General features: G+C 39.6%; 1 protein-coding gene across 5 annotated transcripts in view; it reads right to left on the bottom strand.

The window, feature by feature from the left end:
* CHRM2 (cholinergic receptor muscarinic 2) overlaps positions 1-18,649 on the bottom strand; it is a 2,909,771-nt gene that overhangs the window by 1,750,027 nt on the left and 1,141,095 nt on the right. For all 5 annotated transcript variants that reach the window (XM_044088214.1, XM_044088216.1, XM_044088213.1 and 2 more), the window contains exon 3: positions 12,770-12,835. The gene's annotated coding sequence lies outside the window, so the exon portion shown is untranslated. The remainder of the gene's footprint in view (positions 1-12,769; positions 12,836-18,649) is intronic.

The raw sequence follows: 18,649 nt of genomic DNA, 5'->3' as shown, positions 1-18,649 counted from the left end.
GCTAAGCAATACATTATGCAGAATTTTTATTGGTGAAGATTGTAAAGGATGTAATAGGGTACTGCAGGACCTTTGAGCAATGTCATAAGATAGGCAAGGCAGGAGACAACAAAATAGCTCTATTGATGCTTTTGCCTGTGATTGAAGAAATGTTTCAGAGGGTAACTATGTATATCGTGGGACCTCTGAGTATTCCAAGTTATATAGGACAGAAGTACATCCTGGTAGTGGTAGATTATGCTACTAGATACCCTGAGGCAGTGGCTCTGTCCTTGATTGAGGCAGAGAAATTGGAAAATGCTTTGTTAGAAATTTTCAGCAGGTTAGGTTTTCCAAGGGAGATACTGACTGACGATGTGCCAGATATGTATCAGACCTGCTGGCTTATCTGTGGAAGCACTGTGGGGTAAAGTATCTTATAACCACCCTCTACCATCCCCAGACTAATGGTCTTGTAGACAGGTTAAACTCTGCATTAAAAACTATGCTGCTGGCATTTGCAGACCAGTTTAAAAGGGATTGGGACAAATATTTGTCCTATTTACTATTTGCATACAGAGAGGTACCTCAGGAATCTATAGGCTTGTCACCTTTTGAGTTGCTGTATGGGCATAGGGTGAAGGGGCCTTTAGATTTGATTCATGGTGAGTGGGAGGGTGAGTAGGAATCCCACAAGGATTTTGTTGTGCATATGTCCAAAACCTCAGGACAAGGCATATGGAGCTCATGGGTTTGGCCCAGGAGAACCTGGCAGTATCCAAACAGCAGAAAAAGATTTGGTTTGACATGAATGCTCAAGCCCGAGAGCATGCTGTGGCACAGTAGGTTATGGTGTTCATTCCTGTCAGACACAGTAAGTTCCATGCATCTTGGGAGGGACCTGTTGATGTGGTAAGGAAAATTAGTGATGTTAACTACATGGTAAACTTAGTAGGCAGGAGGCAGAGACATACATTGTACCATGTTAACATGATGAAACAATATCATGATAGGGGGCTGTGGTGCTGAATATTTGCAGTGGATGGCAGGAGAACTCTGAGGGTGATCTGGTGACTGATCTTCTCAGTGAACTTTGGATTGACACTTCTGTGGGAGAGGTAAGAATATTTCAGCAGTTATCCCATATTCAGGATAAAGACATATGAACAGTGTTACAGAAGATTGGGGGCATGTTCACTGAGATTTCTGAGTGCACCCACCTAGTGAAGCATCATATGGTTAAAGGATTCCAAAGACCTATTAAGGAAGCTGCTTATAGGGTGAGTAAGCGAGTCAAACAGACTTTGAAGGAGGAGATACATGAGATGTTGGAGCTGGGGTTAATCCAGGAGTGGAGTAGTCCTTGGGCTTTCCCATCAGTGTTGATACTGAAGAAAGATGGTAGTGCAAGATTCTGCATACACTACAGAAAGTTAAACAGTTATACAGAGTCAGACATGCCCTCCATGCCTAGAGCAGAGGAAGGTTTAGAAAAGCTGGGTGGGGCTAAGTATCTGACCACTACTGATCTGACCAAGGAATACTGGCAGGTGCCCTTGACTCCCATTGCTAGAGAGGTCAACATTTGTAACACTGATTTGATCATACAAGTTTACAAGGAAGCCCTTTGGGATGTAGAATGTCCCAGAAACCTTTCAGAGGTTAATAGATCATATCTTAGTGGGAGGAGGAACTATGTTCTCACTTATTTGGATGATATTGCCATTTACAGTCATTCCTGGGAAGAGCACTCTCAACATGTTAGGGAGGTCTTATGCAGATTAAAAAGGGCAGGGTTAACCATTAAGCCTAGTAAGTGCCAGGTGATTACTGCAGAGGTCTCCTACCTAGGAGATAGAGTACGGAGTGGTCAGATTAGACAAGAACCTGCCAAAGTGGAGTTTATTCAGGCATGGACTGTCTCTGTTACCAAAAAGGAGCTGATTGCATTCCTAGGGACAGCAGAGTGCTATAGAAAATTTGTGTCCAATTATAGTACAGCAGCTGCTCTCTTCACAGACCTGACAAGGGAAAACAGGCCAGATAAGATAATGTGAACCCCAGCCTGTGAACAGGCTTTCCAAAAGCTAAAAGGGGCATTTGGGAGAACCCCTGTATTAGCCAGTCCGGATTCCAGTAATGGCAGTGCAAATTAATTCTCAAGACAGAGTATAGGGTGATGTGTTTCCAGGCAGCCCCATTTTTCTCAAGCGATGATTTTCCAGGGTCACTTGTAAATTTAGCTTGAGTCTTCAAAGGGGGAGAAATGTGAGGATATTAGATATAGTTATCAGTGTCATGCTTGACTGAAGTTTTGTGAAAACATTTGTAAATATTTGTAAATCACCCTGTGTTACATATGCCAGCATGACTAGCTATAATTTTGTAAATACATTTATGTCTTTTGATTATCTTTGTGATTTATGCAAGATGTTTGACTGTCAAACAGTGTTCTGGCTGACCAAATGTACAGTTTTCTTTAAAGAGAATTCTGAATGTATGTTATTCCAGAGTCAGCTAACATAGATGTAATGCCATTGTGTGACAGAACTGGGAAAATAGAATCTTCACTGCAGCTGTTTGTTTACTTTTCAAAGTCTGATATGAGAAAGTAGAATTCTTATAGCAGCTTCCTGTTACTTAAAAAAAGCTGCTATAAAAGCAGGTTCTGAGTCAGTTCTTCAGATTTTCATTCAGTTGTTTCTAGAGCTATTTAGCAGTAGTAGTCTAGTTGTTTCCAGAGTAATTGCTCCAGTCACTGAGGACAGACAAGAGCCTGGAATGTGGACATCATTCTTGCCGATGTAGCATTACAATCTTGCTTTGCTGAGTTTTTTAGATTAGATAGGGACAGTAAATCTTCAGATAGTTAACTATAGCTAGTTAGAGGTTTTCTGAAATCAATGTGAGATCTATCCTCCAGTATTAATTCCATATTTCTTATGTGTAAAACTCTGTTTTTTATTGGAATCAGTTATTCAGTATTTACATGCTTTAAATACTTTATTTATTATTAAATGTTTACAAGTTCTCATTGTGGCTTGCTATTTAATGAATATTTAAATAACTTGAGAATGGTTATGCTTATTATGGTAACACCAGGGCTACTCTGAAAAGCCTTACTGCTCGTGATAAATGCTACCATTTGTTTCAATATCTGTTTTGCCCAATATAATTGAACACCCCTTTTGAAGAGTATTTTGATATTTGACTTGTGGCAGCTGTTACCTTGTAATTTGGCCAATGTAACACAGCAGGTAAATCTGTCTCAGTCTTTCCCAAGACTGTGTGTATGCATGAATATCAGATATTTAAGAGTAAGTGTTTCAGATTCCGAGAACTGTGACATAGTGCTCTGCTGTGGTTAGTGTGGAGACTCATTTGGGGACCTGGAGTGAATCATATAGTCCACTCCAAGGTTTGAAAACTGTTCCCGGTGTACACTTAAGAGAACTTGTGTATTTTTATCCCTACTTTTAGTGATACTCCATTACTGGAGAGAGTGGTGATGATTGAGACTCCTTAGTTACTGCCCCAGGGTAAAGAGTGCTCATCACAAAGGGTACTTGTATTTTTACATGACTAGGCTTGTAAACAACCTATGTCCATTATCCTAGTAACCTCCTATGAACCTATGAGTTATGAACCTATGCAGGACTCCCAAAATCTTCTCTCCAGCATGCCCTGCTGCTGTCATCCACTATAAGTTGACCTGCAATCTTGTAAAAGTCAGACTTATGCCATAGCACTTACATAAAGTACTGAGCTCTGTAGTCTGTGTACTATAATACATAGGGGTTCTGTTCTCAATGCAGTCAACTGTGTGTGTGTGTGTGTGTGTGTGTGTGTGTGTGTGTGTGTGTGTGTGTGTGTGTGTGTGTGTGTGTGTCTAGCCTGAAGAACAGAAGTGTGTATCCTACAGTTACCTCCCCAATCCCATGGATTGACAGTATTTTGATACTTGCACATACCTATACATTCATTTAATGCAGGCATACCATCATCTTCTCTTCAACATGCCCTGCTGATGTCACCACTATAAGTTGACATGCAGTCTTATAAAAGCCAGACTTGTGCAGTAGTGCTTGCATAAAGTACTGAGTTCTGTAGTCTGTGCACTTAGGTAGGGATCCTGTTCTCACTGCAGTCAACTGTGTGTGTGTGTGTGTGTGTGTGTGTGTGTGTGTGTGTGTGTGTGTGTGTGTGTGTGTGTGTGTGTGTGTGTATGTGTGTGGTCTATATCACATTGTCGAACTCTTAAAAGTTGAAACGTCATATGATCAAGACCATAAAGTTTCAACAGAGATCTCTGTACTATGTGGAATGGGAAGATTTCCCTTTTCTGCACTGTGGTGTGATCTCAGAGTTAGTATATTTAAAGAGTGGGGGCTGTGGGGGTGCAGGTGGGCTTGCCCACCTGCTTAAAATGTTCAAGTAGGTTGTTTCTTTCATTTACCTTTTTTATTAGATTTTTGAACATTTAAAATTTCTGTCATATGACATGGACCAAATGATGTTCGAACTTTTAAATGTTTGATCATCTAATATAGATTTATGGGGGTGTGCTTGTGCTCTTGCTTAACATTCCAGAGAGCCTTTTACACCAGCATGTGGGATGCTGTTATTACCATATTCTCCTCAATAGAGAATGCTGATGTCATCATCTTTAAAGTGTTGTCTGAGACACTTCAAGTCAGACTTTAGCTGTGGCACTTGGGTAAAATACAGAGTTCTGTAGTATATGTACATAAATATGTAGGGTTTCTATTCTTGCTGCAGTCAGCTGGGGTGTGAATGTGTGTTTGTGCTTTTGCTTGAAATTGCAGACAGCATTTTCAACCAACATGTGGGGCACTGTTATTACCATATTCTCCTCAACAGACGATGCTGATGTCATCAGCTATATCTGATTTGTTGATGTGCAGTCTTCCCACCAGGGCAGGGTGAGAGAGTGGCATGGAGGCCAGGCAGAAGTCACGTCATCCTATTCAATAGAGACTACAGTGACTTGGCTTTCAGTCTCTCCACATGCATCATGGCATGGTTTGTAGGCTATGTGTTTTCTGTAAAATTTAGTCTAAACTATTGAGAAATAGATTCCAAACAGTAAAGGGCCAAGCACTGATCCTTGCATATGGCAACAGTGACAGCTCTACTGGTACTGATTGATTCACCAACATTCACAGTTATGTGTTCTGCCACATGCCTGTCAACTGTCCAGATTTTTGTAGAATGTCCAGATTTTACCTCATATTTTTGGTCTGCTGCTCATAAAATCTGTAGTTTTCAGGCAAATCAGTGGCATGATTTGAGGAGTGAAGTCACCAAATAATGGCATAGGTTTGATTTTAAAACTTCAAATCCTTCAGAAAATGTATGTTAACATATACCCCATTATGCTAGCAATTTTCTACATTTATAAGAGCAATGTTTAAAATCTTTCTCTATTTTTGAGCCTTTGCCCTCCCATTTTGTCAGGCCTTGTCCAGGTTTCTTGCAATAAGAGGTTAAAAGGTATTGACTGTCAGTGAGCCAATTGGTTACTCATTTAGTGACATAAGGGTTAATCCCTAACTGGAAGAGCTTCTCAAATGATACCTGCATGGGGGATTCTGTCCAAACCCTAAGCCATATAAGGATAGGCATTATGCAATGATTTACCTTCATCCAGGTCTATATCACAGAAGCAATGGGTTATGACAATATCACAGATCATATATCACATGACTCAGCACATAACACCTTCCTGACATAGTCGAGTACACACTTCAACACACCCGCCACACAGACTATCTTCCTGTAGAGGGTGCACATCAACATGCATCCATCTGAGTTGGAGGGGACAATATCTAATGCATGCATGAATAGCCACATGCTGACTCTCCACATCTGTGAGGTAGATCAACATATCATCATGGACCTTTTCTAAATGTACATTAGTAGTAAACTAGCTGCGTGCAACACAGCTGTGAGAATTGTTAATACTACATCATGTCTGTTACATTTGTTAGATGTCCTCAAAGAGATCATTGAAAGCATGCATGAAGACAACACTATCATCTTCTTGAACTTGACAAGCCTAAGGCATTTGACACAAATCCACACTAAGGTATTCACTCAACACTGTCAGATGTGTAAAACAAAATGTCCAAGGCAAAGAAAAATAAAAACACACAAAAAGGGTAAAGCCTGAGGCAAAATCTTCAATTAATTAAATGTATTTAGCGCTTTCATCCTCAAAGAGTAGGATTTCATCAGAATTCTAAGTTTGACTGTCAGATGTGGTCATAAACGTCTATATCACTGTGACACCACTGCACTGGCCCAGTAATCAAGGAGCCTCAATCCTCACCATTGGCAACAGCTAGGGGGATGTACACACTGGGAGGATGACAAGTACACACACAGTAAAGTGCAATTTCCCTTAAGAGCACACAGAGATCACAGTCAGTCTGGTGCTGCTTTCTCCCTCTTTCTCCATTTCCCCAATAACACTCCCCACTGGCGCAGCTATAGGATTAAGATCTCAGTTGAGGGGGCCAAGCCAAGACCTCCAACACCCTCTCTGTCCAATCTGTCCAACCAGTGCTTCATGTCCCTGCTCAAGTAGCTGACACATACATATTTTGAGATTTGGTTTACATACAAACACACACACACACACACACACACACACACACACACACACACACACACACACACACACACACACCTGGGGAAGCTGGTACAAGTTTACTAGATATGCCCCCTTTTGCCCAGACTATAAGGTAGTTTCCACTGCCACCAAACCCTATTTATTAGCTACTATAAGGCCCTTACAAAGGGTATCCGATCCTACTCTGTAATGATACTATTATCCAAATGGTAGTCTGACCAAGACTTGCAAGGCTATATGAGTGGCCTGTACAAAGTCACCAAATGCATATGCAAGTATTCTAAGAGCTTAAATATGTCTCACATATTTCACCCACAATGATAGGTTGAAACATACTTAATAATAAATAATAAAAGAACAAGACAATACTCAATCAACACAGTAACTTCAGATTTCAAAATTACAGGAAATATTTTAAAATAACATTGCAGGACAGTCTCAAATAAATGCAGAAACCATCTAAAGTAATCTTTACTATATTTTTATCAATATCTAAGATATATACTATGCCCTAAATCTTACAACCAGACAATTGCAGATGATGATGATGAGTGGATGTTCTTGCTAGGTCCAAGACAATATACAAAATGCACAGTCTCCCTCTCTGAGAGAGTTCTTAAACTAATATCAAATATTACTGCTGGGTTAGCTTGGATTACTTCACTTTTTGTCACCTCACTTCAGTTCCTAGGCTAAAACAGAAACTAACAGAATTTAACATCAATGTGTTAAAAATACATATCTTTCAGATGTTTGCAGATCTTGGAAGTCATAAAACACTAAAACACGTTCTACATTTTAAACCTAGTAATTGCTTCTCTTTCAAGACAATAAAAAACTTCTAGCTCTAGACATTGTGCCTGTTACACTGAAAGTGAGAGAAAACTTTTATAGCACAATTGTAAAGCAATCTAATTTCAACTTATTTTCTGGTCTATGTCAGCAAGTCATGTGGATACATTTTAGCTCAGTACATAACATACAATTCTGTATAAATCATATCAATATTCACAAATGACATAGAATTATTTACAAAATTCCAGACAGCTGGGCTGGCAATATTTCCTATATTGCAATCATCAAGTGGGTAGACCACTGTATCACATACATTGTGTGTAAATATGCTGAAATGTCTGAAGTGAGCTATATCTCAGGTCGAGTGATCAGGCCTGTACAACAGTGGTGTCTGCTAGGCCCTTTCCTGTCCATTATTTAAGTCACAGACATCACAAATGACATTCCCATCTTCTGTCTAAACAGCTGTATGAATGACTACAGGTTGTGGGTCATCATTAACTCTAACTGTGATATTAGTATAATACATACAGTATCAATGCACACCAAAGATTGCTGCCACAACCATGACAACACCTACAATGAAACAAAAAGATGGGGGCATTTGTTACTTCAGGTAAAGAAATACCCATCCCAAGTATAATGTAGACATATCACCCTATAATCAGACTAATACACATGTGACTAGTGTCCAGGTCTAGATTGTATGTGGAATGCTCACCAGCATGTGGCCATAGTGCTGACTACACTCTTCTTTGTAACACAATTACTGAGTATGTGAAGAACATCCACATCACAGGCCATAATACCGCCACAGCTCACAGTCTTCATCACACCAAAAATTGAGTACAATGTACCCTTCTTCATGTACATCCCTACACATTTTCCAGGGATGTGTAACTGAAGTGTACCACCTTTGGGATAGTGATTTGTCATACATCATATTGGCCAGACCTAGGTATTCTTTTTATGGCATAAACATTACTGCTTGATGGTGCGGAGCCCCCATCAAGTTGTTACACTAGAAGCATGTGTGCTTCCTGTTTTAATGATGCACACTGCACATCCACAGGTGTTTGACAACATAAATGGCATGGGTATCATTCATGAAAGTGTGGCTTGTGCCATATATATATATATATATATATATATATATATATATATATATATATATATATGGATCTACTTCATATAGTTGACATTTCAGAATGTCGAATACCATATGGCTGAGACCATATGATCGACATTCAAAATTACCATAGAATAAAAAATAAAAAACACAAGAAAAACTTACCTTCACACTGCTAGCCATCCCCCTGCAACCCTGTGGGGGTCGACATTTTGATTGTCGATCATATGGTCTCTGGCATATGGTCTTCGACATTCTGAAATATCAACCATGTGAATGGAACCCATATATATATATATATATATATATATATATATATATATATATATATATATATATATGGTATGCACCACACTGGTCAACTAGACAGTATTGCTCATAATGTCGCATACAGGTATAGCATTGTCCATCCTAACATTTCCAGCAACTGTTACGGTGCCAGGACAGTATGTGTGATTACCATAATATAGTGTGGATGTATCATAATAGTTGTGCAAGTGTGTTTGTGTAGAATCATCTCTGATCACTCTAAATCACATATGTTATGTCAGAGGCATGGAATTACTGGTGGTATTGTTCTGATATTGTGCATGATTGTGCATGCCTCTATTTACTGTTGTCCTTTATCTGTATCCCACTTGCTGGAGACTTCTGCTGAGATTATACTCATATTCATGAAAATCAGTTTGCACAGCTTCACAAAACGCAGCCTATCCCAATTGTATATAACATCCCTGATATATGTGCTTTGTATTGTTCATGTAAGGATACTTATCTCTCACAAATATCCTCCTCACTGTTATGTCACCTTGCTTGTCAGTCACATAATACACATTTTCACTGTGCACTTCCTACTCTACCATAATGATATGTGATTGGTGTTGCTGCTACAACTGTCTTCCACTGACATGCCCTCATCTGCTGCACATTAGATTGTTACACCTGCCCTCTTTCCCTGTATTCATTCCTACAATTCTTCTGTGCATTCATATTCAGTACAACCCTTCCACTGAGTGTTTATTTTACATGGCAGTCCATGTACCCTTAAAGATCATTTACACAGCTTCAGTACAGAATGCCAGAAATGGGATTTCACAATCATATGCACTGTAGATACACTGTCCTATACTGTGTTTGAACCATATACTTAACAATCATACCTCTCAGCTCTCCAGATTTGCACACAATGTCCAGATTTTTCCCTTTACATTTTTTAGTGTGTTCCTTATCAAATTTGTGGCTTGCTGTCATATCACTGGGATGATCTTAGGACTGATATGACTCAATAATTACATACATTCGAGTTTCAGACTTCAAATCCTTCAGGATGTGTATCAACACAAAACCCTGGTTATTTTAGCACATTTCTAACTAGAAAATATGTCAAATATGTCCCTATGTCAGGTCATTGTCACAACACAATTTTGGCCTTTGTCTAGATGTCTTACACTAAAAGACTGAGAGCTATCTGTTAAGCCCTGGTGATCATTGTGGCATTCTGTGCAAATCTGCGGACCTCCAGTGCTCTGATTTAAACAGGATTGCTATTTGTATTTGCTTACATGGTTTCTTGGCTGACAACATTATTGCTGGCCATGAAACCTCACATATTTATGTTTAAACGCTATGCACAGCATGATTATGCAATCAGCGCTACTGCTCACCACGCATCACTGTGCACACATGTAAACTCAATGTAGGCCTCACACAAAGCCTACACGGAGTTTATTAAATAACAGGGAATCATAATATCCTATAACAGGATCACTCTGCTTAGATTTTTAGAAATGTAAGAATTGTAGTAATAAAGGTACCTTCAAAAGTTTGGGAAATGTTTCCCATTTTTTACTAGTAGAGATAAAGTTGTTTTATTTACAGTATAACTTTGAACACCATAAAATTGATATAGAGTTGCATTCATTTAGTTTGGTTAAAGAAAATGTTACTAAAGATTTCGTACCACAGTGTTTATATTTATATCTATTTCTGTATGACAGGTGTTCTCTGAAAATAACCTGCATCCTATTTTGCCCTTTTCCGGACAGAATGGCTGTGCATATACTTTGTTGTGAATAAGTTTCTATTCAAACAAAACATCGTAAAGCAATTAATTCTGTCCCATGCCATTTTGGAAATATGTACAGCTATGGCTTCTCTGATTTCAGTACAATCTAGATCAGAAGTAATATCATTGTGTGGGGTCCATATGCCATTTTCAGCAGAGAAAGCCGAGTGCATTGCTTGCAGTCAAGCACAGCAAACATTTGCATTCTCTTCAAGAGATAGTAGCCATGAAAGTAAAGCAGATGGCCTGATTCAACAATTAGATGCATCATCTACAAAAACAGAAGGGAAAAGATTGAACTAATAACACACATTTTTTATACCTCAGAGGGACAGAGTGTGGTGCCATCATGTGGAGATTAGAAGTGTTGCCCCATTCTGAATTTATTTATATGAGCCTGTGGGAAATCAGCCTATTTTATCACACTGGGAGTGAAGAAGCACCCAAAGGACTGCAGGTGAAATATATAGCTCGCAACCAATCAGGGACAAATCCATAAATAATGAGAGATAATCAGGGACCCTTTTAGAATATTAGAACTATTAAAATGAGACATTGACAGAATAAGAGAATGTGAATTACTACACATTTTCTGAAGTAAAAGAAGTGTATAACTCTAATTATTGTCATTATTTCTTAAGTGTAACTCACCACCTTTTCTCCAAAAGTAACAAATTTTAAGAGGGATTAAGAGGGACCGAGCTAAAATTTGAGATGTATAGTGGAATGTACTGCATACTCAGTGACCAGAATCAGTTTGCAAACATACAGCAGAAATGTAAAACTCCTTAACTGCAGTAGATGATGTCTTTTTTGTGTCAGTGTCTTACATCTTGTTAATTCAACAATAAAAATAGCTTTTGTGAGATTAACATACCAGAGAAAGTAGGACACCCCCAACCAAAGTGGGATAAATGGTGCAACACCAGATAGGACAGAATGAATTAATGGGTCAATAAGATATAGTCAAGCCAGTGAAGGAGAAAATATAACAGTCATTGTTCTCCATTTCTCAAAAAAGGTCTTATTTTTAATGTATGTGTTTTTCATATTAGTCACACAAATGCTGGCTCAGTCACTTCCATGTGGATTTTTATAGAAATACACCCATTCAAGAAAGTGGTCACTGTAATTAATGCTACTTACTAATATCTCTCCTTTTCTGAATTAAAAGAATTAGCCTATATTTTAGGAAGCCAAATTACCTTTTTTATGTTTAGGATTTACCCTGAAATAATAAAGTGCTATATCGGATAGCTGCACGGTGCATTTATATGTTTCAGAATCTGATGATGCAGTATAAAATTAAAAAGAGCTATTTCAATTTTGAAGCTTTTAAAAGGTGAGTTGTGTCACTATCCATGGTATAAATTGATAAATCTTTTACAGTGAAACAAATTACATGTTATTGAGTAGTGGTCAGTTGGTAGGTATCTGCGGAAACTGAACAATGGAGGATGGGAAATAACAGACCCTAGCTGCCTCATGTTAGTGGGGGCAGTGTTGATAGTCCAATTACAGTAGTACCTGCATCTAGTGCATGCAGGTACCTGTTACACTTCTACAGATTTGGGGGGGGGGGGTCACTTTGTGCCACCAGGCTAGTGACAGTAGGCTCCACTGTGAATGCAGATGTTTGCATATGTAAAAAAGGCATTTAAGACCCTCATGGAGAAATAGCTTAGTACAGCTGTTGTCAAATAGCAGGTTTATGCTCCTTGTCTCCTCTTTGGAGAATGGTACATGTTATAAGGCTGGGGGTACCAGGTATTTCTCAAGTCTCGAGACAATTACTGTCTTCCCTTAAATGTGGGAAGACCTGGTCAGGAAGGGATGAAGTCATACATTTATTCCATTTGGATGAGGGCATTTCCTGTCTTCGTAGGTGAGCAGAAACATGAATGCAGAGCAGGGGACAAGCACCCTCATTGTTTGCCTATATTAAGTCTTCCTCTTGTTGACTCTCACCATGTATAGATTGGAGACCTCCCCCCAGATCCATGGGGACCAACTGAACTCAACAGTCATTGCAGGGGAAACTAGTGGCCGGGAGACAGGAAGGCTAAAGCAATGTAAGTAAAAAGAAAAACATGGCATGCACTAAAATGACATTATTTTAAAGTAAAATGCAAAGACAATATTTTACCTGCCAGATGCTGAAGAGATGTGGGCTCACTCTGCATTATGCTTTTGAAGAATGTCATTCTTTAATCTGTAATTTAAAATGCAAATCTTAAAACATGGAATGACTTTTCATAACTATTCCAATATGCAACAGTTAATGAACATCAACGTCTGAACAATGATATTTGCTGTAAATTTCCTTTCCAAGAGGCATGGCCGAGCATTAATTAAGTAGGCGGTATTCTATACTTCATCACAGACATGATCTGCCTCATGAAAATAATGCTGTGGCCAAGAATAAGTCAGTAAAATCATTAACATTTATCATTTATTTATTTATTTATTTATCATTTGTTTACCAGGATAGTCCAGCTGGACAGCTAGTGCCTGTTTTCAGCAGAGTCCTGGGGAGAAAAGCTCTATACAGTTACAGAATAAAGAGTGATAAATACAGTTGCAAAATGAAGAGTAAATACATGGCAGAACTTAGAGGTTACAGAGTGTGAACGAAAACAACAAGTTAGAGAACAAACTGTAGATTGGTTAACAATCAGAATTACAAAGTTGTTGTACAAATATATGATCACCTCACTTTCATAGGATTTGTAGCAAGAACATACTTACAATATAAAGCCGGGGTGGTGCAGCGTTAGCGTTGTCCCCTCACAGTAACAGGCTCTCCTGTTCAATTCTCAGCTGGAGCGCCTTCTGTGTGGAGTCTGCATGTCCTCCCCGCGGTCGAGTGGCATTCGCAAGACATACGTGAATGGGCGTGCCTTCGTTGAAGGTTGGCTGGCACCTCGGCACCGAAAAAATCGACTGCCAATCATTAGCGGACCGGAGTTCCACTGTGGAGACCCCTAACCGGGAAAAGCCGAAAGAAAAACAACAACAGCAATGAGCTAGGGTAGAGGGCAGTGTCAGTATTCACCAGAAGCATCCATCTGTAGGGGTGAGGCTTCAGGGAGGTCCTTTGCAGGTGGGTGTGCAATATTGTACATATGTGTGCAACATGCTCTCATGTAAATCTGCCCTTCTACCATAACACCTTTACAGCTTTATGCTTAAGTTAAATAGACAGGATTTTCTGAGTAGATGTTGCTAGAAATGGTCATGTCTTTTGCAATAGGCTTCTTAGTGGAAAAGCTCAAAACTCAACAATGCAACTCTTGAAATTGCAAAGAAATAAGTGCAATTTTGTAAAATTAGCAATGTAGAGTATAAGTTGCTGTTATACACGTAGATAATTTTAGAACGGAAAACTCCTCTGCCCCCTAATTTGTACTGCTGCACCCCTCAACACTCTCACTACTTACATATACTATAGATTGATGTACTGCAGAGAAAAGCACATTCTCTGCAATTTAAGACTTGCATTTCCTTTTCCCTAATCACAAGTAACTTCTACAGTTTGCACTTTTATAGTTTCATAGGTAATTAATAGAGGCTCATTTTAAGCCAAGTCACACTTCCCAAATATATTGGGTAGGTTCTGATACCAATTCATCTAACTGGGGGTATAGCTTGGCTATGGGTAATTATGAATTCAAAAGATTCCTGTTTCAGAAACTGAGGTGGTAGACCAGAAGGGAAATGTACAGTTTCCTGTAAAGTTGTACTTGAACAGGTGCAAGGAAGATCTCTGCTTCACATGGGGAGAATGGTGTAGTCTCTGAGGCACATACCTGTCCCTCCAACATGCATACCTCTCAACCTCTTGGCACAAGAAATCTGGACAAAGTCTAAAATGATAGTTGATACAAAATCCAAAAGAAACATTTTAAATATTCCTCTTGTAAACTTAGACATTTTTTAGAATAACAGGATTCGTGTTAACATATATTTTTTGATGAATAAACTCAAATGCATGTCATTATTTAATGATGTCAAACTTCAGTGACTTGCCAGAAACCACAAATTTTAAAAGGAAAAGACAAAAATATGAGACAAAAATCTGGACATTTGCAAAAATCTGGACAGTTGAGAGGTATGCCAACATGTGTTATTTATGTTGGAGATGAAGTTTAGGTCCCTAGATTGGGTATTTCTAACTCGGAGATCTGTTTTGCAGATATGCAACAGAGCTTGATCAGATGATGTTTAGAAGGCCAGACATGTTAGTGTCTTTGGGTAGGCTATGGCTGCACCTAGTTTGCAATCATCTTACAGTCCTTAAACATAAACGTGGAACCCTTACTGTATAATACACATTACTAAATATACTAATCAGGGGCCGTGATGGTGCAGCGTTGTCGCGTAACAGCAAGAGGTTCTCCCGTTCGATTCTCGGCTGGAGCGCCTTCTGTGTGGAGTCTGCATGTCCTCCCTGCAGTTGAGTGATGTTAAAGATATGCAGGTAGGTGCGAGTGTGAATGGGTGTGCCTTCCTTGAAGGATGGGTGTCGGGCTGCCAACACGGCCCCATAAAAATTCACTGCCAATCATTAGTTGACCGGAGTTCCACTGTGCCGACCTCTAACAGGGAAAAGCCAAAAGACATTACTTTTTACTAAATATACTAATCACATATTTTTAAATATAACTGTGCATGTATGCATGTATGTATGTACATCAGGGAGTCCTCTTCAGAACCCCAAATGTTCACTTACCCCACTTTTAAAAATGCCAAGACGAAAAGGCTGATGACCACACAACATCGACGTCCCAGAACACTGACTTTCAACTCTAGGTAAGTAATCACTTGGCCAATCTGTTGAACTTTTCCCCTTACACCCACAGTAGTGTGATCTCAAAGTTGGTATATTTAGTTAGGGGGGTGTGGGGTGCAAATCCCCCCACATGGGTGGGTTTGGTTTTCTTCGGTTAATGTTTTTGTTTAGGATGGCCAAGTGGTTACTTACCTGGACTGGTATGTCAGTGCTTTTGGGACATTGGTGTTCTGGTGCTGTTGGCCTTTTCGTCTCAGTGTTGAGTTTTAGGTAAGTGAAATTTTGTTGTGGTAAATTAGACCCATATCAGGATGCCTGCAATATTTGAAAATATAACACTGAATAACAGTATTCTGCAGCCAGGAAACGAAAGGTAGTTTGTTATGTTTGACAAAAATCAGTCTTCGCTACTTTGTTTTCATATATTACACGTCTCTACTAATGCAGTTTGCTTTATTCAGTACCTTGAACTGGGAGTCTTTCATTACTTTGCTTATTTACAGACACAATAGCCTGCATGCATTAGGCGTATTAATCACATAACCATTTCTAGAAATTGCAGCATAAAGAAATGATAAACATTCATTTTACTCACTCTAAGACACAGGCCTGATAATAAGCACCCCTCCTAACAGGCAAACTGCCAAATTTTCTTCAGTTGTCCAATACTTTAAAGAGCTAAAGATCCTGAGTGCTTTTGTTTACAAGCACATCCTGATAAACAAGGTTGCACTGGACGGATTAAGTTAAAAAAATAAGTTATTACATGCAATTGTCACAATGTCATGTCTGATTACCATAAGTACTGAAATATTGAGAAAATGACTACATCCATAAACTGTATCAGTATTCCGCATGGTTTACATGTCTGGATGGCAAAACATTGAATTTGTTTGCAAACATGGGGAAAACAAATATATCAGCACTGTTGATAATCTTTATCTTTGGTATAGCTGTGTCTGGCTGACTATCTGCATAAAAGAGACACTGAGGTCATTCTTATTGCTCTGTCTGGCAGGATCATGGCCACTTTGGACAGTGTTCCACTCTGCTGTCTATGACCAGAACTCTAGCAGCAGATTACAGAAAGGCATGTAATACACAAGGAAGCTAAATGATTTAGAATAAAAGCTTTCCAAGGCAAACAGTTACAACAAGAAAAGGCATTTATTATCTAATTATAAATAACCAAATGTCAGCATGAATTGCAGTGGGACAAGCTTGCTAAAATGATTACTGTAAGCAGTGTGCTATCCATGAAAAGGATCATAATTATCATTTAAAAAAAATGTTTGACTCTGCTAATCATGCCAAAGATATTAACTTCACTTGAATGTTGGTAAACCATTTTAATGTATATCTTGACACTGTTCCCGTCAGCCATCCATCTCAGCATGTTTTGTTTCATTGGCAAGCCATACGAGGAGAATAGAACCTAGAAAAGTGACTCCTTCATATGCTAAAGTGGAAAAACCTGTATACTAGAACTTAATATACAGGTATCTAGAGGTACTGAGATTATCCAGTGGTTTTTACATAAGCACCTTGTGCTATATATTTCTTTTCTTAGTTCTTTTACTGCTATTTATCTGTAATTGTCAAATGACTTTTCTTGTTTCTCAGATTTTGCCCCAGTATATTATTGTTTTTTTTTTCTTCTTTTTAGATGAAAATGTACTTGTTAATAAGGGTTGATAGTAAAGATCAGTGTTTTAAAGGGGAAATGTTACTTACCGCATTCTTTATTTCCCTATGCCGTACAATTCTTTGTTCTACAGCTCTTTCTGCTTCTATTGTTTTTTCCAGTGTAACTTACAATTTAAAAAATTACATGAGTTTCATTTGAAGAAATAACAACCTTCAGCTTCTAAGGCCCTTTCTTAATATCATTAATACTCATATACAATATATATGTACATATATTTATTAGTGAGCGTGTGAGTGGGCTCCATTCAGTGGATCAAAGAAAAAGCTTGAGAAATGTTTCCAGCTGTGTGCCAGCCCATGGAATAGAGCATTCATCAGTAAGGTTGCACAGCTGATGAAACAAATACTGGCTATGTTTCCTGTGCTGTCTGTGCTTCCTGTGCTACTTGTGCTTCTTGTACTTTCTGTAGTGCCTGTGATGCCTGTGCTGCTTGTGCTTCCTGTGCTACTTGTGCTTCTTGTACTTACTGTAGTGCCTGTGCTGCCTGTGCTACCTGTGCTGCTTGTGCTTCTTGTACTTTCTGTAGTGCCTGTGCTGCCTGTGCTACCTGTGCTGCCTGTGCTTCTTGTGCTGCCTGTGCTACCTGTGCTGCTTGTGCTTCCTGTGCTGCTTGTGCTTTCTGTGCTAATTATGCTTCCTGTGCTTTCTGTGCTATCTGTATTGCATATTCTGTTTGTGCTTCCTGTGATTTTTGTGCCGCCTGTGCTTCATGTGCTGCTTATGCTTCATGTGATTTCTGTGTTGTCTGTGCTGTCTGTGTTTCATGTGCTGCCTGTGTTCCTTGTGCTTCCTGTGCTGCCTGTGCTGCTTGTGCTTCCTGTGCTTCCTGTGCTTTCTGTGCTGCCTGTGTTTCATATGCTGCTTGTGCTTCCTGTGATTCTTGTACTGCCTGTGCTTCATGTGCTGCTTATGCTTCCTGTGATTTCTGTGCTGCCTGTGTTTTATGTGCTGCCTATGCTCCTTGTGCTTCTTGCGTTTTCTGGGCTGTCTGTGCTGCTTGTGCTTTCTGTGCTGCTTGTGCTGCCTGTGCTGCCTGTGCTGCTTGTGCTTCCTGTGCTTCCTGTGCTGGCTGTGCTGCCTGTGCTTCCTCTGCTTCCTGTGTTGCCTATGCTTCCTGTGCTGCTTGTGCTTCCTGTGCTGCTTATGCTTCCTTTGTTGCCTGTGCTTCCTGTGCTGCTTGTGCTTCCTGTGTTGCCTGTGCTTCCTGTGCTACTTATGCTTCCTGTGCTGCCTGTGCTTCCTGTGCTGCTTGTGCTTCCTGTGTTGCCTGTGCTTCCTGTGCTGCTTATGCTTCCTTTGTTGCCTGTGCTTCCTGTGCTGCTTGTGCTTCCTGTGTTGCCTGTGCTTCCTGTGCTACTTATGCTTCCTGTGCTGCCTGTGCTTCCTATGCTGCTTATGCTTCCTTTGTTGCCTGTGCTTCCAGTGCTGCTTGTGCTTCCTGTGTTGCCTGTGCTTCCTGTGTTGCCTATGCTTCCTGTGCTGGTTGTGTTTCCCGTGTTGCCTGTGTTTCCTGTGCTGCCTGTGCT

Source organism: Protopterus annectens, chromosome 11.part0, assembly GCF_019279795.1.
Source record: "Protopterus annectens isolate FY-2018-M chromosome 11.part0, PAN1.0, whole genome shotgun sequence".
Lineage (NCBI taxonomy): Eukaryota > Metazoa > Chordata > Ceratodontiformes > Protopteridae > Protopterus > Protopterus annectens.
Note: the sequence above shows the minus strand (reverse complement) of the source record. Positions and strands in the feature narration are given on the sequence as shown.